Source organism: Crocodylus porosus, unplaced genomic scaffold, assembly GCF_001723895.1.
Source record: "Crocodylus porosus isolate Cpor-Errol unplaced genomic scaffold, CroPor_comp1, whole genome shotgun sequence".
NCBI lineage: Eukaryota > Metazoa > Chordata > Crocodylia > Crocodylidae > Crocodylus > Crocodylus porosus.
This window is the reverse complement of record NW_017728886.1, coordinates 86,117,693-86,133,997: the sequence shown is the minus strand read 5'-3', so window position 1 is coordinate 86,133,997 and position 16,305 is coordinate 86,117,693. Positions and strand designations below refer to the sequence as shown.

General features: G+C 41.2%; 1 protein-coding gene across 2 annotated transcripts in view; it reads right to left on the bottom strand.

Annotated features, from left to right (window-relative positions):
- The window catches only part of BMPER (BMP binding endothelial regulator), a 220,837-nt gene that overhangs the window by 55,434 nt on the left and 149,098 nt on the right, over positions 1 to 16,305 (bottom strand). The gene's annotated exons all lie outside the window — the stretch shown is intronic.

Below are 16,305 nucleotides of genomic sequence, written 5' to 3'. Positions count from 1 at the left end.
GACTTCCTGCCCTTTGGGCAGGGGGCTGGACTCGATGATCTCCCGAGGTCCCTTCCAGCCCTAATGTCTATGAAATCTATGAAATCTATGAAACAAACTGGTGAAAAAACACAGCAGAAGAAAAGGAAAAAAATTAAAGTCAACACGGACTGCATCAAGGGACAGCTTGATAAATCAAGCAGAGAATAGCAGTTAACAAAAGATCACATAGGTAAATAAAATGTTCCCTAGTCTGAGCTCACTAATCTTCTCTCTATTTACACTTTCCCCATCAGGCCTAAGTCTTTAGGTCCAGAGCCCAAACATTCTGCCAAGATAGTCCCTCTTCCTTTTCCTTAAGCAACTGGTCTTAATGGCTCAAACCTGAAGAACCTGAGTAAGTTTATCTCCTAATTGCCATACAGGTTCCTGATTTTGAACACATTATAATGACATTATTAACAAGTTCTGCCCAAGAAAAAAAGATGATACATTATGACAAGGTCTGTACTTTCTTACATTCCTCTGAAGTTTGACCTGTTTTTATGAAGCTTCCTAATCCATGAAAAATGCACAGTAATTGGGACACAAAGAAATCAGTTCCTTGCTATTGTCAAGACCAACATTCTGGGCACAGGATTAGAAAGATTCAACTTCCTTAAAAAATTTATAGAATCTATCATCCTGCGGATAGAATTAGTACTTTCCTATTCCTCCAACGAAGGGCATTTTGGAGGAAGGAACTAGAGAGAGGTGTTGCTGCTTGGGGCCCTATGATATTTTCAGTAAAGGACTGCCATACATGTCATATGTACATCTATGACTTTTCATGTAGCTATGGGCTTACTCTCTTTCTCTTATTTTCCCAACTTTAAAATAGGAAAGTTACCTTAAAAGCTCAATCCTGCACTCATTCCCATTTGGTCTACTAAACTGCTAGAGAAAGTGACTTAGAGCCATTGATGCTCTTATGTTTCTGTGTATTCCTTGAAATAATATTCCATTTACCTAATATTTTCTGAGACATAAAAGCTAAAACAAATCCAGCACAAATCCAGTGGTAACAATTCATTAGGTAATATTTGTGTAGTGCTTTGAAAATTTAGAGTGCTACCTATAAGTATGTAGCAAATGAATTTTGTAAACTTCTCCATTGCCATGATACCCACCTTTTTCAACAGTCTTTGATTTGATACACATATACAGCACGTAATTTTAAGCACTTATTCTCTCTGTAAACTGCATACCTCACTTGAGAGTTGATGTACAAAAGTCAGCTGCCTGAATACCTTACCATTTGCAACAGATTTCTCTGGAAAAGCCATAAGAAAAATAATTTGATATTAATTTTCATGTGCTGGATTTCTTTCAGTTTTCATGTCTCAGAAATATTAGGTAAATGGAATGTTAGTTGAAGGAATACACAGAAATGCAAGAGTGTCAATTGCTGTAACCCCCTTTTTAGCATTTTCATCTTCTCTAGAAATTTTACCTTTATGCATAATTTCTGTCCCTAGCCCTAAACTGGTATAAGTGATCAGAAACTGGTTCAAATCTGTAATACAAGAGAAGCAGGGATGTAGGCTCTAGTGCCCCCATGGCTTCAGCCTGAGCCATTGCCAATGTGGCTGCATTTCTGGAATCAAAAGTGAATGTCTATTCACTTGCTTATCAGTTCGATCTACACAATTTAGACTCATCTCCAAAGGTTAAATAGATTCAGCTTTGGGCTCTTGACTATTTGTACTTAGCCTAGTAGACTAAATGGGAATAAGTGCAGGACTGAGCTTTTAAGGTTACTTTCCTATACTATGCCTAAGAACAAACTACATATTCTATTGTCAAAGCTGAACTACCAGATTGATAAGACATATCTTCTTACATAAGCCTAATAAACATTCCACTTTTTGATCTTCTCAGCTGCGTACTTTCTTCCAGTTTACTTGCTTTCACTCTCTTGCCCTCCTAAACATTCGAGGCGTTATTCTGTAGCTGTTCTGTAAATTCAGCTTCCATTCATATCAACATTCTGCATGTGGAATGGTGGTAAAATCAGTTCCTGAAATTTTCTGTGGGATGCTGATATCTAATGCTGTATATAACTAATTAAATAATAATGGAAGGGCAATTTTTGCATTTATTATAAATGTGGAAAGAAACCAGGCTTATTATAGAAATCTAGTTCACATTTTATACTTGAAAAATAGCAAGGAGATAATGTGGAATAAAATCAAGCAAGCACTTAAGAAGGCAGAGCATATGAACACAACCTCCTATTTCACTGCTCCTGGGAACAATCTTTTTACTGCAGATTGCTACTAAACTACATACATAACGCAAGGGTCACCATGTGTCTCTGACAACTGGAATATCGCAGTTTTTACAGCTGATCCTATGGGATTTACAAAAAAAGGCCCACGTTTTCATCAGTTTTGTAAACCACTGAAGGCCACAAGAAGCTCTTGAGTGATCCCAACTCTAAAGTCTCCAAGGCAGCCCGCCCACAAGCGCACGCGCACACACACACACACACACACACACACACACACACACACATTCTCTCAGCTCTTCAGGACGACAGGGAAGGAGGCAGACCCAGACAAAGGCATGGGCATATTAGGCAGCCACCCAGGGCCCAGACAGAAAGGGGCACAAAAATGAAAAAAAATTACAATTGCACAAAAAAGTTTTAATATTGATATACATACGCATGTATAGGACTGGCAATGTTATCAACTGAGAACAAGCTATTTAAAAATGTTGATACCACAAATGTGATAAAGACTTTTGCAACAAAAAAATCATTCTCTCTGGCCATACTAAAAGTTCGCCTGCAGCTGCCAGGAGCCTAAATATGGCACTGGAAGGAGAGTATGACAGGTTGCTTCTCTGAAAAATAAAAGAGACATTTTTTTTTCTGGCTCTTCTCCAACTGTGAAAACACTCCTAAGCAAACCTTTTTCACCCCCTCACAAACTGTCCTCTCCATTTGCCACAACAGACCACCTGCAATGGCTATGAAAATCTGGTTGCCTTACCGGAAGCATACATGTACTGATAAGAATAACAGAAGTACTAGGTCAAACTTATTTTTCAAATGATGCCCATAAACACAACTTGTTTGTCTGCTCACATTTCCTTAGGTCATCTTTGCCATGTATCTAATTTAAGGAGAATATGCTGTGGGTGGCTTTAAATAGGGGCTGAAATATAGTAGCTTTGTAGTTATGTGTATTAAGGGAAATGTAATTAAAATTTCATGCATCAAGATGTAAGCTGAGCATCTCAAGGGCTCAAAAGGGATTGTCTTTTCTATGTATGACACAGCACAGTTGGTCAGCTACATCATGGCATTATGCACAGGTTTCATCTTCCTAGTAACAGACTCTGTCCTTTGCCAGAGGCAGAATTTGACCTTGATCGGCTGTTGTTTGGGATAGCAAATCATATGGTTATTATATAGAGATTTATAGATGGTTCCCATCCCCTCAGCATCTCTGGACCTTACTTAAAAATCAATGTTACTTTAGATCTAAAACATATATATATATATATATATATATATATATTTCCCCTACTACAGAAGTGTCCCAGAAGTTGATCTAAATGAAACCAGAACTGTGGGGATTATAGCAGCAACAGTTAAAATTCTACAGTGTTTAAAGGAGGAGACTTGGGATGATTTTCCTGTCTCTGATGGTGCATTTTCCAAATCTTCACTGTCAGAAATGACACTAATCCTTGCAGCTATTTAGGAACAGCAAATTACTCTGGACTTGGGAAAAGATCAAATTGTACTATATAGCAGGGGGAGGGGGAGGGAGGGTTAACATTTTCAAAAGGGATGCCATCTCCAAGTCCTCCTACAAGGTGCTCCCGACACCTGTTGTCCTTTTGGTTATAGAAATCAGAGTCTGTGGTATCCTAGTAAAACATCAAGAATATTTTTTCACAGTCATTAAATGTTCATATCAATATTTCTAGTAAGTCAACCTTATATGAAGTTTGTTTGGCTTTTCTTTTTCCCATTTTTTCAGCAATTCTTGGGACCATTTGTGCTTAACATGAGCTACATGCTAAGGATACGGTTACATCAAGGCCTAATAAAGAAAGTTTGAGTAAGGGAATTCCTTCCTAAATCAGCAATGCTCAGATTCAATATAAATGTCCCTCACCTGAGCCTTGGAGTATTCCAGAGGAAGGATGGTCCAAAAGTGCAAGTCTTCCATTATAAACCCCTCATCCTCCTGAACCAAAAATTTTGCCTCGAATCATGAGAACAAACAAGACCACAGATTGTAGCAGACTTTATGGGATACATGATAAACAGGGAGGCTATGCGTCAGTGTTTTTTCTAGATTTTGCTCCAGTAAATTGTAGAAAGCTAGACGTGGACTTGCACAGGCATGAATTAGTATAGTGAAGCTTAGACAGGCCAGGAATTATTCTAAGACAAAGTTCTGGCCCCAGCTAAAGTGAATAGCCAAGTTTCCATTGACTTCAGTGCACCAGGATTTTACCTACAGACTCCAAACTGATTATAGATGAAAAAAAGTATCTGAGCTGCTGTCCACCACTATCAAAAAGCAATCCAAGAACATCAGTTAACACTATGATGACTCCAAAACTGCAGACCATATTGGCAAACAGACTGGTCCCAATTTATTCCATTAGATGTTCCCTCCTGCTTATCAGGATCAATTTCATCATATTCAATTGACCTCACATATCCAGCCTCACATCTGCCAGACACTGGAAGAGTAGAGAGACAGAATTTTGTTATGACACACCTGACTCGAATTTCACAGTCAGGTAATAAACCAAAAGTAAGTGAAGTTTTATTGGATATGATTTTTTTTGTAATAAATACATATATAGGTATATGCATACGGGTTACAAATAACCATTGAAAAGACAGAAAGCCTCAGATTACAGTTGCTACCTATTAGAAAACAACTCACTTAATGCAGGTGCAGATATCATTCTCAAAATGTAATTAGGGTAAGCAAAGACAAAAGGTTTCCAGACGTGCCACCCTTTGAAACAAGGGGAACATATCAAGGTTTAAATCACAGAACAGTGTGTTGATTCATCTGGTTTTCCTATAAAATCTTTTCCTTAAAAAAATCATTAACTTTCCATATAGGGAAGCACAAAGTGGGTCATTGGGGAAGCATGCATTTCTCAGACTGGAAGAAATCTATGGACAGTCCCAGGTGAATGGTGTCTGTCCAACACCACAGTCCTGTCAGATTCTGAAGCTGTCCTTCTTAGCCCCCTCCCCCACCCCGCTTCCCAACTCCCAGTACCTCAGCAGGAAAGAAGACATCTGTGAATCTTCTGGCATCACTTCAATGCTTTACAGCTGTAATAACCACTGGTACAAAGCAAAGAATGTTTTGTAGCCTGAGATTCCTGAGGTACTTTTTCTAAACAGACACAAGTGTGGGGCTTAGTACAGTGAATAATACCCCACCAGGGGAAGGGTATAGGGGAAAAGATGAAGGGGAAACTGTGATCTGTGGATAATTGAGCTCAACTCAGATTCAGATTTATCTTTCCCTGGCCACTCAACCTATTTGTCCACGTCCAAACTTCTAATCCTTAAATCTAAACAGTATTTCTGGCAGGTTGCACTCCTTCTTGGCTATGTCAAATCAGATGAAAAATACTTCAAGGAGGAGGCTTAGAATAGAGATGATCTATGGGTTTTATATACACGTACTCTGGTGCTCTGCAGTACTCTTCACCAGCAGTACCTAGATGAGCACATTTGATACTTGCTCTTGAAATTTTCTGAATGCATCTGATACCACAAAGTTTGTTTTTTTCTCTCGCTCATCCTTAGGCTGCTCTAAGCACTGTCACAATGCCTTTTGCCCATAGGCAAATAACTCAACTGGTGTTGTGCAAGATGCTCTGTCATGTCAGTGGTTGACATTTAGAAGGGGTTTGAGAATGATCCCAATTCATATTCAATTACAAATGAGAGAACATGGCCAGCCAGGCTGGATGATCCTCCAGAAGAAATTTATTCTGAAGTATCTGTGAGTCTATCACATCGAAGCATTATAAACACCAGCTCTTCAAATGCCTACACATTCTGGTTTATACTCTTGGCACTTTTCACCAAGATGGATCCACAAAGAATCACCCCAAATAAGTAGAGCAAATCAAAACAGATTTTTTTTCTGTAAAGAAAGCCTTAATTATGAAGCACTTAATGCAAGCAGGTAATTTCAAGTGGAGGTAAAGGTCAGAAACCCTAAACAGAGTTGGCTGACAAACAATTTTCAGTTTGCAAGAAATGTTGTTTTTCTCATATTTGGTTTCAGTCCCATTTTCACTGAAATGTCCTCTGTGCCAGAAGCTCCCCAGGCTCTGCAGCTGCTAGGCAAAAATGACATTTTTGTTATTCTTCTCAGTTTCATCAAGCTGCTGCAGGGTGGGTCCCAGAGTCTGGGACAGACAGACTGTTCTCACTCTGGAACACCACACTTCCAGGTTCTCTGCCATGAGGCAGACTCACCTGGCTTCTTTCAAAGCCCTGCTTTGGATTTGGCAACATTTTGTTCATTTTACGGTGTTTTCTTCAGTACATTTTCCAACCAGCTTGAATCCTGAGACAAGGATAAGCATTGATTATGCATAAAGAAGAAAAGTAGACTCATGATCTTGGAAGTATTCCTTGCCACATGATAGTATCAAATAATCTCACACTTTACACATCTACCTTAGATACTTACTGTTCAGAGACAGAACTTAAGAATATTATGGAAAATATTGGGCAGGCTTTTACATACAAATACTACTCATTCAGCAATCAGTTTCCAGCATCATACAGATATTCCAGCTCCACCCCTGAAAATATCTTTTCAATCTGCCTTTTCAGTAACCATTCTTCCACCTAGATTTCCCTTTGTACAATCTCACTAGATTAGCATAGTGATCAGTGGCGACATGCAGGGGGTGCATGTGCACCCCCTGAGAGTGCTGCACCCCATGACATGCCATGCTTCCTGCTCAGGCGACACACTGGGGGGGGGGGGGGGGGCAGGCAGGAGCACTGGTGCCCCTCCTGCAAGCACTGGCTGGGCAGTGGGAGTGCTGTGGCCACTTCCGGAAGCAATCCGCAGAGGGGCACCCTCCCCTCCCCGTCAGTGATCGGATGTGGAGGAACACCCCCCAGTCGCTGACTGGTCACTGGGGGGCCAATGTCCCCCCTGATTAAGGCAGCACCATGATAGTGACAACCATACAGTTTTCACATTTAGCGGCTACTGAACTTCATAGTCAGCACTAGGTATAGAACTCAGGATCTTCATCACCAAAATTACAATTCTCTACAATTCTGTATTCTCTTCTCAAGAAAATACTTCATTTAGTAATGCTAGTGAGAAGGCTTATGTGTTCTTTGGTAACTAGAAACTGGAATACCCAGCTAACCTTATAAAATAAAAATTGTGCCTGTGCAATAGCTGAATTTTTATGTCATAAGTCTAAACAACAGCATTTTCTCTATAGTTTTGTGGGAATTATTAAAATAACAGAAAGTCTGTAATGTTAACTACATGACATCATTTAACTGAAATACTAGCTAATTAGCAGAGTTAATACTGAATACTGTCAGCAAAGCCAGAATGAACATTTCATCCACTGGCTGGGGCTTAGATATTTCCAGCTCCTGAACATAATTGATTAAGCAATTAAATCAGACAAGGTCAATTACTGGGTTATCAATCAATTTTTGCTATTTTATCCTAAACTAGATACAATTAAAATAGAGATTCAAGGTAAAATAACTATAGGTCATGTGACAACTACGCAAGAGAAAATAACAGTCAATTAATTTGAATGTTTTGGCTTAAGGTAAAATATAACATTAGGGGTTTTTTTAGCATAACTGGACAGCTAGTTGTACAGCTTGCACAACCTGAAGCCAGTGGTTTTATTGCACAGTAGGATTCATAACACCTTCCTGCATTTATGTTACATGTTAGCATAGACACTGATTACTGCATACTGTTTAACTAGTTACTTGTGAATATAACCACTGTGTACATCTACAGTATTACAGACACAAGAAGACTGAATGCTTTTCTGCAGACACAGTCTACACAAACATTTCTAAAAATCTGGGCCTAAGTCACATAATTCTCTTTTGGCTCTGCACATAAGGTGTTACCCAGGATACTAGCAAATATACTCTTAAATATCCAACAGTAATTTAAAATGTTTTTCATCACTCAGACTTTACTATTACCTTTTGAAAAATTGATGTTGTTTGCTCACTTAAATAAATCTTTCTCCTACATGTTCAGAAGGCTTAAACTCATTATTATTTTACAGTCTTACTCATGAGTACGAAAAACTACCATGGCCTCAAAAGAATAAAAAGCAAAGCAAGCAAACAAAAAATCCCCCTTCACAATTAAGAGCCCGTAAAATATTTGTCTTTTTTACAGAACAAAATTTTACAAGAATTTTAGAAAACAAGATGGGGAAAAAAATTAGATTGTAGTCTGAACCTTTCTAAAATTATAATACTCATTTCTGATATAGCACTTTTTATTTTTAGAAGCCATTTTCCAAAAAAAAACCCAACCCCAAACAACATTATTTATCTGTAAGCTGGATACATAAGTGATTGGATCATCAAACTAAACAAGTAGTCATCAATGACTCAGTGTCTAGTTGGGAAGAGGTATTAAGTGGAGTTCTCCAAGGGTCTTTCCTGGGTCCAATATAGTCTAGTATCTTTATTAATGTTTTGGACAATGGGATCAAGTGCACAATTAGCAAATTTGTGAACAACATCAAGCTGGGTGGAGTTGCAGATACTCTGGAGGGCAGGGCAAGGATCCAGAATGACCAGGACAGACTGGAGAAATGATCTGCAATAAATCAGATGAGATTCCACAAAGACAAATGCAAAGTGCTACACTCGGGATGGAATAATTGCATGCATATATACAGACTGGGGATTAGTGGCCAGGTTACAGTACTGCAGAGAAGTTCCTGGGGGTTACAGTAGACCAGAAGCTAAATATAAGTCAATACTGTGCTCCTGTTGCAAAAAACTCCAAACAGCATACTGGGTTGTACTAACAGAAGCGTCACTTACAAATCAAGCAATGTTTCTGCGGGTGCATCTACATGTGTGTTGGATCACACAGTTGTTACTGCACAGTCATTTAGTACTTGCTAGTAAGCTAGTAAGCAAGGACTAAATGACTATCCAGTAACAACAGTGTGGTCCAGCACACATGCAGACGCACCCACAGAAACATTGCTTGATTTGTAAGTGACACTCCTGTTAATACAACCCAGTATGCTGTTTAGTAAGCAAGTACTAAATGACTGTGCAGTAACTGTCATTACTGTGCCAGTCCATGTAAGTCTGTGTGGGTTTTTTCACACGCTACTGCACAGTAGCATTGGCATTACAGTTTGTGCCTGCCAACACTACATCACCGTAGCAATAAGCTATGGTAATGTAGCTCATCACTACTGTGATGTAGCATCTTGTGTAGGTGCATCCTGTGTCCAGCTTTGAGTCCCACACTTCAAGAAGGATGTGGACAGTTTGGAAAGAGTCCAACACAAAGCAACAAAAGTGATTAGGAGCCTAGGAAGCAAGACTTATGAGGAAAAGCTAGAACAACAAGGGTTATTTAGTGTGTAGAGAAGACTGAGTGGAAATTTGATAACAGTCTTCAAATACTTGAGGGGAAGTTACAGAGAAGAAAGAGATGGGCTTATCTTCATAAATGTAGGGGACAGAAATAGGAGCAACCGCTTCAGGCTTCAGCAGGGAAAATTCAGGTTAGATTTTAGGAGGAGTGTTCTGATTATGATGGTGGTCAAGCATTGGAAAAGACTACCTAGAAAAGTTGTGGAAGTTCCATCCCTGGACATTTTCAAGAGCGGGTTAGACAGACACTTGGTTGGGATGGTTTTTAGTCAGAGATGATCCTGCTTTGAGCAGTGGGCTGGGCTAGATGACCTTGTAAGCTCCCTTTCAGCCCTACTTTCTTCTGATCCTGTTATCTCAGCCTCCTAAAAAAGTAGGAACTGAGGCAAAGGTGTTTGGTGATTTCCCATATATTACCAAATACGTATCCAGGTCAGCAGCAGAACTAAGGAGTTACTGGTTCTCCATCCCACACTCTTACAACTAGATCTTGGCTTTCAATAAAGTATTAACTGTGCCTATTCAATCCAATAACTAAGACAATCTTGCTGTACATATTTGGACAGTTAACAAAAGGATAAATTACAGCTTTAAAAAGAGAGAATTGTAAACTGAACTTAAAACACCTTCATAGAAATCTCTCATCAGCAGCACAATGTCAGACAAGCATTTGTGATGCTATGTTCATTGCCTTTTATGGTATACGGAGAAAAACTCCCTAATTTGTAATGCTCCTGATGAGTTTATTTTTAAGAATTCTTATTAAGAGTAGGCCACTTGAAGATCAATGTACTGAAAATGAGATAGTATTAATAATGCAGGAGAGAAAGACCAAGGCAGGTTAGCATTCATGATTTCACTAATGGAAATGGAAAAATGGTGGATCCATATAAAGGAAAGAAGGTAATGGATGCAAGTTCATGCTTTCAAGCAATTCAGTTAAAATGTAGGTGGACAGATGGGAATAAATGTGAAAATGCTTGATGCTACTTTTTTTTTTTTTACTTCAGAGACTATAATATTCCAATATGTGGCTTAGTTTATCTTTTAAAAAGATGCAGTTGGAAAAAACCTGAATAAAACCTAAAGCGAAATTTTACAAGTAGATGTTAGGGATAGAATCATGTGTGTGCTGCTGCTAAACACTTTCTCTAAATATATGTGCAAATTGTAAATCAAAACTGTTTTTACAAACTTTATAACTTGGTTCTGAATGTGCTGTGCCAACAATATTTTGAATACATACTGTTCACAAAAATGGAAGTCTCATAAAATACTCATTCTTAATGTATATTTGGGTGAAGTTTTGTATTGAAAATGCTTATGTGGCCATCTAGAAATGCATGGCAGGTAATCATTACTTGGCTGCAAAAAATGTGCTAATATGGAAAAGAATAGGTTTACCTAATGTAATATTCTCTCCACATTTTTAACTTGGTTCTAAAAATGGAGAGAGCCTCTACTCAATTTCTCTTCTTAAGGTTCACTTAAATTTTGGGATTGATTCCCATAACTTTAGTTGAGCATCCTAAAGCCTGTGAATGTGGTAATTTTGGGTGGCTCCTGGAGCTCTTAACTCCTGGATTGTCCGCATGTTAACACCTTGAAATGGTTTTATGCACTCAGGATGTGGTTTTATGCACTCAGGATGCAGCTCAAAGTTATGCCACTCCAGGGCAGGATTATCTCTGATCTGTACTACCCAGTTCTTGTTCCATTAAGGTGTGGCAGCTCCATACACATGTACCACCCAAGTTGAAGTCCTCCAAATTGGCTTAAGTTATCAGAAACTGGTTTAAACCTGTAACAGAACGTAAGTTCAGTGCACAGAAACCAGTTTCAAATGGCCAAAACTGGTTTAAGCATCAGATTTAATTGATTTGGGTCAAACTGGTTTATGGAACTTGTGTCCCAGACCCCTTTCTGGTTTAAGTTAAATCAGAGTCCCCCAGCATTCCAGCATGCTTTTCAGCCCTGGGCTGGGCTGTGCTGTCTGTTCCAGAGAGCAGGGCTGACCCTGCCCCTCTCCTTCCTAGTCAGAGATCTGGCTAGCTGGGGAAGAGGAGGAGACTGCAGGCACTATAACGTCTGTATGGCTTTCCCCTGCCATCCCCTTTTCCCCCACGCTCCTTGTTGCTCAAGCAGGGATCCCCCATCTCCCACAGCTTGGACCCCAGCAGCACAGACCCCAAACGGCATCTTGTCACAGTCACACCACCCCCATGCTAGCTGATGCTGAGAGGTGTCTATGTGTGTGTCTCCAATTTCACTAGAACAAAGGCAGACAGTACAGTATCCACTAGGGGCTTTTTGAAGCTAATCAGCAGGTCAGCTGGTAATGTCCCTCTGTTCTTCCTTACAAATGCCTTGGAAAAAGCTGTTTAAGAAGAGATTGAACTAATGAGAGAGAGACTTTTGTTTTCTTGATGGGCTGATAAGCTTTGTGTTCTAATAAATTCCCTTCTGGCTGCTAGCTTGCTTCAAAGGCCATAATCTGACAGTGTTCAAGAGGGGACAGAAAGAGGTGTGAGAAATAGATTTAATAGATTTCACAGACATTAGGGCTGGAAGGGACTTCAGAAGATAGAGTCTAGCGCCCTGCCCAGGAGCAGGAAGTCAGCATGAGTCATAGGATCCCAGCAAGATAAACATCCAGATTTCTCTTGAAGGCATTCAAAGTAGATGCTTGAACCACCTTCAGTGGCAGGCTATTCCAGACCTTGAGGGCTCAGACAGTAAAGAAGTTCTTCCTTATATACAGCCTGAAAAGGTCTTGGAGGAGTTTATAACTGTTCAACCTTGTCATCCCTTGGGGTGCTCTGGTGAACAAACGTTCCCCCAGATCCTGGTGAACACCCCTTATAAACTTATAGGTGGCTATGAGATCGCCCCTGAGCCTGCGCTTTTCTGGGCTGAAAAGTCCCATAGCTCTCAGCCTCTCATCATAAGGTCTGTTTTCCTGACCTCTGATCATGAACATGGCTCTTCTCTGAACTCTCTCAAGCTTCTCCACATCCTTTTTGAATTGTGGAGCCCAAAACTGGATGCAGTTCTGCAGCTGCAGCCTCACCAAGGCCAAGTACAGATGACCTGGTTAGCAATGCATGGGACCTTTGAGTGCCACCAGTTTGCTGCAGACAGTATGAAGGAACAGGGAGAGGGAGATTGAAAAGCTCAATATCATCAACAGATACATGCACTCCACACAAGCAGTCCTCCCTCCCCCACACCCCTCTTTGCCTCAGAGTGCTAACTGGGAGCTGGGGTCTGGCAACACTCCCACTCCTTGCAAGGGCTCCCACTCCAGGCATACCCCAGCTGGGGAATGTACAGGCCAGGGTTGGAATTTAAACCCCTCCCTAATCAGTGTCCTGCCAGGGCTTAGCCATACCCCACACCCTACAGCTCAACACTGTGGAAAGGAAGGGAAAGCTCACGGTAGCTCTCCTCCCTCTCCCCCCCGCCCCACTGATTCTATCCTGAGCCACTGCAGGCATGTGCCTACGTTTCCTGAATCAAAAGTGAAGGTCCGTCCACTTATAAACCTGTTCAATCTCTGCAGGTTAGACAAAACGGCAAAGATTAAATCAATTCAGGCTTTGGCTTTTTGAATGTCTGTCCCTAGCCGTGGTGGCAAGTCACAGCTCCAGCTCCTAGTCCTGCCCCTACTCACCAGCCATTTAATAGCAAGTCACAGCTGTGCAAGTGAGGAATAGTCAGAAAAGGTTTCTAGAGTAAGGGTGTGACTGCTCCAAACTCCAAGCTAACATTAAAACTGATCAACATTTGTGTGACTCACAGCATAATGTGTAACAAGGCCCTGACAGGGAAATTAATCCATTAGAATTTGATGTTCATTCCAAGTCTGAGTGTCTTCAAGTGTCTCTTTTCCTAAAAAGTGAGTCAAATGCTTGCTCTGTTACTTTGTGTTTCCAGACCTGCTGCAATACAATATCGAAGAAAGACACCCCCCGTCCACGGTAATTTTGTATGTATGGATGGATGCAGAGAGCTTTTCTGCCTGCCCTTGCCGACCTATAAATTACTTACTTTGATGGTGTAAGGGAGTACCTTGAACTAAATTAAATACAAGTCCCTTCTTAAAAAAAGGGGAGCAAAAATTGCAACATGAAAGAGGAAAATATAGCATTTGATTTATTATAGCTTTTCTCTCTCTGTGACTTTTTCGATTTTTCCTTTTTCCACTTACCTGCACATAGTAGGAATGAGGTTAGAATATTGTTGAGATGCATTCAGCAAGTGCACATGTGCATTTGTATCTCTAACGCCCTCTGTTGAACACATGATCACTGGAAAATGAAACCTTAAAAGCATGCAGCGTATCCTTCACTCTTTGCAGGTTCCTACTGTAGGTAGATACTGTAATGGGGCAAGCACTCTGACAGCTGTAGCTTAAAAATCAAGGTATGCTACCTGTCGCAGAGCACTCGGGTGCCCTGTGCCTAAAAGCAGAAATGGCTCAGGAGAGACCCCTAGTGGTGAGAAGGGGGAGGCTCAACTGCCAGTCACCAGGGCAGCACAGGTGCTGGTTGCTAGGGGAACCAAGGGAATCAGCTGACAGGAAGGGGCAGGGCTTGGCCCCTTCTTCAGCCCAAGCAGGAGGCCAGGAGAGCAGTTCCCCTCCAGCGGTCAAGGAGGGGGGAGCTCGGCCAGGACAGAGAGAAAGGAGAACATAGACTGCAGGAGCATCCCCTGGTTGCGGCTCTGAGTTGGAGTATTTTCCCGGTAGGGATAGAACATGGTTTTGACCAGACGGTTTAGTTTACATTATAGCCCAGGGGCTTTGTGTTTTGTGTTTACTGTTTTACCGGAGGACTGGGTGAGGCTATGAGGGGTTGAAGGAGGCCTCATAGGGGCTCCACAGTAGCATGGGGACCCCGGTGCCAGAGTGGGCACAGGCAAGGAGCCCCAGAATGGGCACAGGCAAGGAGCCCCAGTGCAGGCCCGATCGCAGGAGAAGCCCCGGAGCGAGAGGGGGCAGTGAGGGGCCCCGGAGTGAGAGGGAGCAATGAGGGGCCCCAGAAGTAAAGAAGAAGGCCAAGGCATAAGGCAAACCATGTCAAGTACCATCTGCGAGGCTTGGGCTGCAGTGTAGGGAAGGCAAAGGAGCTGCAGATAGCACCCCGACACCTGGCATATAAAGTGGGTAGCCTGTCACTAATTACATCACTCAATCAATTAAGATCAAGGCGTGCTAGGCGAGTAAGCAGGCGGTTAGCCCAAGACAAGAAGGCGGAGCCACCAACAGAAAGGCTCCAGCAAGATACTTCTGTCACACTACCTTTTCTGGCATGTCTTAGTGCACAATTATATTCTGCTAGAGTGGGTAAAAGTCTTCCCTTCTCATGACAAAAGAAAAGGAAAGGCAATTCAAAAGGGAAATACAGTCATTTTTAAAAAGTCATTACACGTGATCCCCATATTTGTGCAGATGCGCTCAAGTGCAAAGAGCAGCAAGCATGGATTTAGTTCCATTCACCATCATGCAACTGTGACCAAGTTTGCTTTCATCTTTTATGTCAGGCAATCAAAAGAAAATAGGATTATATTTACTGGGAGGGGGCAAATAAAATCATGATAATTAAAGAGCAGAAAATCTAACTGTGGTTTAGTCTGGAGGCATATTAATGAAAAACGGCTTAAATAAATTAGTCAAACAAGGTCTCTTGGTTCTCTTCCTTCTCTTTGTGCTTTGGATGGAAGAGGAAGGCACCACTGATTGTGTTAACTGTATCCTTTTAAGCTCCAAAATGCAGAGTTCATAACCTAGGATACTGTCATACAACTCCATTAAACAAAATGAATTCAAAAAGACCCTGGGGGAAAAAAGAGACACTGGATAAAATCTTGTGTCACAGTCAATGTGAGCTTCACACTGAGTCTTGTATACTGTAACATGTTCTATGGCCTTTTTTAGCTTCCTCCTCTTTTGGAATTCAAAGATAATTTTTTTCATATGACAGTTATGATGCTACTTTTTTTCCTAATAATAGCTATTCTATTTCTCACAGATTTCCCATTTCCAATTAAATATCCTGAATCAGTCAAGTTCTTTAGCAAATCCCTAACTCTCAGTATACATGTTAAGTTCTCCTGAACTCAATCAAACTCAACTCAAAGTGTGTTCTTAGTACTGGCTCACTGCCTTGCCTGACTAGCTGAAGGCAATATCCTGAGGGATACCCAGCATGGGTTCGTTGCTGGTAGGTCTTGCCTGACCAATCTCATTGCCTTTTATAACCAGGTAACCTATCACCTGGACAAGGGGGAAGAGATCAACATTGTATATCTTGACTTTAAAAAAGCCTTTGATCTGGTATCTCATGATCACCTCTTGGCTAAACTGGCTAACTGCATCCTTGACCTCACAATGATCCGCTGGCTGGGGAATTGGCTCCATGGTAGGACCCAGAGGGTGGTGGTCGATGAGAGCCAATCGTCTTGGTGTGCTGTGACCAGTAGGGTCCCTCAAGGCTGTCCTAGGGCCTATACTATTTAACATCATCATCAATGATGTAGACATTGGTGTCAGAAGCAGACTGCCAAGTTTGCTGATGACACCAATCTCTGGGATAAAGCATCCACCCCTGAGGACAGGAGCATGATCCAGG